Source organism: Apis florea, unplaced genomic scaffold (genome assembly GCF_048593485.1).
Source record: "Apis florea isolate Af1SG1 unplaced genomic scaffold, ASM4859348v1 contig_2274_pilon, whole genome shotgun sequence".
NCBI lineage: Eukaryota > Metazoa > Arthropoda > Insecta > Hymenoptera > Apidae > Apis > Apis florea.
The window spans coordinates 1572527-1578583 of NW_028256550.1; the positions used below are offsets into that span (position 1 = coordinate 1572527).

General features: G+C 32.1%; 1 protein-coding gene across 1 annotated transcript in view; it reads right to left on the bottom strand.

Moving 5' to 3' along the window:
• Positions 1 to 6057, bottom strand: part of GABA-B-R2 (gamma-aminobutyric acid type B receptor subunit 2) — a 192557-nt gene that overhangs the window by 54408 nt on the left and 132092 nt on the right. The gene's annotated exons all lie outside the window — the stretch shown is intronic.

Consider the following 6057-nt stretch of genomic DNA (forward strand, 5'->3'; position numbering starts at 1 on the left):
AGCTTGGGATTCGGTTAAAACGCTATCCTCTCGATCGAATTATCTCGAGGCTTGATTGCGAGGTTGCCTCCTCGTTGCATCGAGGCGAAAACGTTGAGAAGTGTTGCCGATACTTGAGACAATGGCGGGGAAAAATGCATTAGCCGATCTGTTTTCTCCGTAATTTCCACCACCGGATCGAAGATTATCGCATTAGCAAAGACGAGGCAGATAAACCGATATCTTTCTACATCGAATCATTCTGTTTGTCGTCTTCGACTCTCCCTGTTTTATTACACCAATTACACCAACTAGAAAGAAAAGAGGGAAAATGAGAAAGGAGGGGAATTCAGCTATGAATAAACGAAGGATGCTTCTATTTCTCCTCGAAATGTATACAAATAAGCTCGTTGCAAAATCTTTAGATAAGTTGTTCATCGCGATTAATTTTGATCGAGTGTATTAAGTCGCAAGAATTGGAAAAAATTGAAAATCTTGCTATAAAGTGCTAATTTATTAAGCTGCGATCAATGTGTCTGCGATTAATTTTTCAAATTAAATAAAAATCGAGCTCGGCTCTTCCGTCCAATCTTCCATTATTCAATGATTCAAACGTTGGAAAAAAATAAGTAATTCACGTACAGGTGAAATTATGGATCCTCTAATAATGGAAGCATTAAACGCGAGAAGAGAGAGAGAGAGACCAGCTTCGACTTCCGCTTCTTTCCATTCCTAATCCCCTCCCCTCTTTCTCGTTATCTTCCTCATTCTGAGCTGCCTTTGCCAGTCGACTGATCAGCGCTCGAGCATCAACTTCTTGCTTTTCAACTTCTGTTTTCCATCCTGTTATCCCCCTCGTTGAAACGGAGCCGGTGATTATACACCCCCTCGTAACACCTATCTTTCTTCTTCTTCTGATTTCCATCGATCGTGAACTTTATCTTATCTCGAACGAGCTTCAATAATCTCCTAATCGTGCATTCTTAACCCTGTTCCAATTCTCCTCGTAATAAGGGAGGACGTGAGTCAGGCGAGAGAACAAGTTTTTCTGTTTCCCTCGTTTATCTGCCTGCCAGATTTTCCATATTTGTTTTCTTATTTGTAGAAAGTTAAAAGGAAAAAGGAATTCCAATGGGAAGTTGCGTTTTAATCAGCAGTGTGCCGAGAATTGTTTTCTTGATATAAATTGGTAAGAGATTATGTAATCTTTTTGTATAAAAATATGACGATTGATTCTTTCCTTTTGAGCAAATTCACGACTAAATATTATACTGTATTTATTTTAATTTAATAAAACAGACGTTAGATCATGCAATAAAAAAATTATAATGTGGCTTATTTTAGATTGTTTTATTTCCATGACTTGTTCAATCTTTTCTCACGAAAAAAAAGAAAAAAAAATGTTTGCATAATAAAAACTCTAGATTATTATCATTCAAAACGAACTTTAAAATTAGCAAGCTTAAAAAAAATATTGTGAAAACCTTTTGAATTCTTCTTTATAATATAAATATAAAACTACGTGACAGGGAGGTTGCTTATAGTTTTCGAGTTGTTTGCAAAAAAAAAAAAAAAAAAACTTTCGACATTTTGCTATTGAATTCTCTCTCTCTCTCTCTCTCTATGAATACATCTCGGTGACAGTTGAGAAATGATGGTCGCATGCAGTTGCACACGCCGTATATGAACGCATATGCGGCATTCGATGCACAGCACCGAAACTTTCTTGCAAATAATTCGAAAACTAAAGGCAACTACGAAAAGCATTTCGAAAATCGAAATCGCACGTCTATTTTTTATTTCGTACAGCTCGCAGAACGTTGACATATTATATCGATTATGAAAAATCGATACATGTGGAAACAAATAAGAAAAGGTTGGTCGAGGCTCATTAAGTTGTTGACGCAATTTAAACGTATAACGAAAACCAATTTCCATTTTAAATTATAACTTGATAAATAAGCCTCGATCGATAGTTTTATGTTTCGAACTCAACTTTACAAAGATATATATGAATTTTATTTTGAAAGTGATGCAAGCCCATTTTTTATTGTTTTTCGAGAAAATTAATTATGCCAATTTAATTAAAATAATATACATTTACGGGTTGTAAATTGACTTGCATCATTTTTATAATTAATCAATTGTAAAAATCAAATCAATTTCAATTATGAAAAATTAAAATATCGCTTAAAATATATCTCGTATCAATTCAATTTTGTTCATAAATGATAACAAGAAATAAAATAGTATTAGTACTTTTTATTTTGAATTGTTAATTATATTTATTAAACTAAACATGAGATATTATTTGTTTACGCTCTTTACGTGGCACAGCATATATAAAGTAATAACTGCCTCCATATCCTTACATTTTTCGTACGTAATAGATCTGGCATCGTTGCACAAAGGGCGGTTCTTTCAAATTTTCGCCATTGTAGATGATAAGTCTTAAATTCTGTGCCCGCCATCTATGTCTAAAAAACTTACACCACTTTCACCATCAATCGCTACGCAATTTCTTTTATCGGCCAATTTTAAATTGAACAAATCATTTTTTACAAATAAAAAGTTTACATTAAATTAATCACAAGTTATAATTATAAAAAATGGACAAAATAAACGCTCTGTATATATTGACACACTGTGTATATTTATTATACAGGATGCATAATAAATAAGAACGTTTCAAATTTTTATTGTATAATCTCCCTTTTCACAATTTCTTTTATTGGCCAATTTTAAATTGAACAAATCATTGCAAGTATTTTTTAACTACAAATAAAAAGTTTACATTAAATTAATCACAAGTTATAAAAAAAATGGACTCCGTATATATACAGGATGCATAATAAAGAGCAAACGTTTCAAATTTTTGTTGTTTAACTCTCCCTTTTCACAATTCAACGATAAGGATTGGCAAAAAATAAATTCAACGATCCGTCTTATCGCGCAATAAACAAGGAAGAAACACTACACGAAACGAGGAAGGAAATAAAGAGACGAAGGGCTGGCTGCGCGTAGATCGAGCGTGAACGTTCCAAGTTCACCGTGGAAACCCGATACCTCGACGGTAATTTCATCGAGGCCGACGAGAATCCCTGGACAAATTGCTTCCGCGAATTTCGATCCCAGCTACCCGCTCCGATACCGTTTCAATTTCATTAAAACGCGTTTCGACGCGTTCAACGTTTCAAATTGAACGCGTTGAACGGGCCGAGTCGAAGCGTGTGTGTTTGTTTAACCGAGCGCGATCCAATGGGCCAAGAATTTCTCCTTTTCCCCGCGTTTAAACGTCGAGGCGTTGAAATTTTTTTTAACAATTTTCACTACTTACTATTCTATACCGTCACGAAAAAATGTATACGTATATAGATATTTGCACGTGAAATATATTCCATAAATTAAAACCTCACACATTGACGAAGGGAATTAAGCAACAACGATGTTGTTGTTTATATTATAAGAAGTTTCTTCTTCTTTGGCAGATGTAAACAAAAAGTACATTTTAAATATCTCGTTTTTTCTTTCCCCCCTCTTTCTGGATCTTGTTTCTTCCTATAAAAATCGAGCGAATACTTTACTTTAGTTTTACGAGATTATTCTGGAATTATGACTTTCAAACAAGATCTGCAAACTACGTGCCATAAACTGGCGCGATCTTGCGAGTATCGTTCTCTTTTTATTATTTTCAATCATTGCATTAATAATCGTGGACCATTTTTCCAAAATTTTTGTTTCTATACATTTAAGAAATTTTTCATCTTGTAATATTCTTTTCTCCGCTACAAATAAACTTTAAATAATATCTCAAGTGCGTGAAATAATGTATTATATTGAATTCGTTCAGACGTTGTGATATCGATCGATAATATTAACAAATTATTAACAATTCGATGTAAGAGGATAAAAATTTTTTTCTAACGAAATTTAGCTTATTCCCGATGATTGAGCGCAAGTGAGTCGAAGAATCGATAAAAGGTTATTTCACATTCACGGGATGGGAATGAAAATGAAAGGTATGAAATAAAATTTCGATGAAATCGTTTAAACCCCTTTGTTCTCGGGAGAAAAATCCAGATTGAAAGTATACGGTCGAAAGGTAATCACGTAATCAACGAATTCTATAACTTAATTTCCGGAAAAACTAGTTTTTAAATGAGAAAAATTTTATTCTACCCTTTTCTGCTTACTCGCCGTAGCAGAAGAATAACCTTCAACCTATAATCGCGGCCAATCGGTTAATTTCACTAGCCTCTCACTTGAAAAGCTTTCGAACACAATTTTTCCTCCCTCCTCCCCCCCAAAAAAAACGAAACTCTAATTGAAAAACTTTGGCGAAGCTGCAGAAAACCTACATGCTCGCCGCGATTTTCACGATTTTTAAATATGCAACAAGATTTTGAACAATTTTTATATAATAAATACAAGCAAATTTCGATTATTTATTATTAAACGCATCAAAATACGCAACAAGCGAGTTAAATATCGTCACTTATTATTTGTAGAGAAATAAATATACGAAACGATCGCAAAACGATCAAAATTATTACGATCGATGTTACAATAATATTATACGACAACAATAAATATGACATTAACGATAGTAATTTTGAGCACGATAGTTTGTTGCACTTTGACGATCTTCATTATGTTATTCCAGTTCAATTTACGCAATTGAAAAATATGGAATGAAAAAGTGTGTGGAAGAGAGATCGTATGATTTAATTTTTGTGGTTTCATTTCGTGTAATTAACTTCTACTTTATGTGTGTACGTGTACGCACGCGACTTTAACTTATTTACTGTTTCTATAAATAGTAGATGACATTTAAAATATGTATCAGGTGGGATTTCTATTTTATTTTCGTATTCATAGAAACGACGATATTAATTCAAAATTTCACTGTTATCAATATTGCTGATAACAATTCAAATACGTAGAACAAAAAGTTGGCAAGGCCGTATAAAAAATACGTTTTCAGTATTTTCATTTATTTCGTAAATTTGGATTAGAAATCCAAAATTTGCAATACGTTTGCGTACAACAAGTGATCTTCGTCAATATTAATTAATATTAATATTAATGTTGACGATATCGAATGTGAACGATCGATTTTACGTTTAAAGATTGATCGCAGATATATTTTTGCTCTTCTCAATGAATATTGTAAACTCTTGAAATCCTAATATTTCTAACGCTTTGCACAGTGTCGAAAAATTTTTTATTAATATCTCTGTAACTGTAATAAATAACCGCAATTAAAATTTTAAATTAGGATATATCTCGAATATACCACCACTCTCTCAAAATTTTCGTTCAATATGATAATTAGATTATATCGTATTTTATTCGGTATAATTTATCCTCTATTAATCTTTTACAAACTGATTATAATGATCATTTAATACAGGCGAGTTATGATATCGTTCTAATTTCGATCAAGCGTTATTTCATATTTTATTTTTTTCCATTCTGCACAATTTTAAATATCTCTGGATGGACAGATAATAGCAACAGAAAACGACGATTTTTATCCAAACTATGAGTCGAAATATTTCAAGTTTACCATATTTCATGAGGAAATGGCTTTTTTCGTTTTACATATTAATTGCCTCGTTGTCGTATTTATATTAACAAAAAATACGTGGATAGTTTTCACACGTGAACGAAATTGTATGTAAAAGTGACAATTTTTTCTTTTTTTTTTACAAATATTTCGAAAATTAAAAAGCCGATCGTATATGTATATAAGAAACAAAGTGATAATTTCTATGTCATTATTTCGAGATCGTCGAAATTTTTATTCTTCTCCAATTCATTTTTATAAATAGAATAATATCCTTTTATCCCCTTATCGGAAATAGAATATGTTTTGATTCGAATCATTGCATAATAATGAGAATGATTATGTATGTAAAATTATATAATATTATATTTAGTATATGTAGAATCATTATATGCAGTATATATATATTATTCCATATTAGTACAGTTCAATAATGTCTGCTTTACTGTCATCCCCAGCAATTCTTGAACAGGAAACTCTGAGTCGAATAAGACTTGTGAACGAAATTC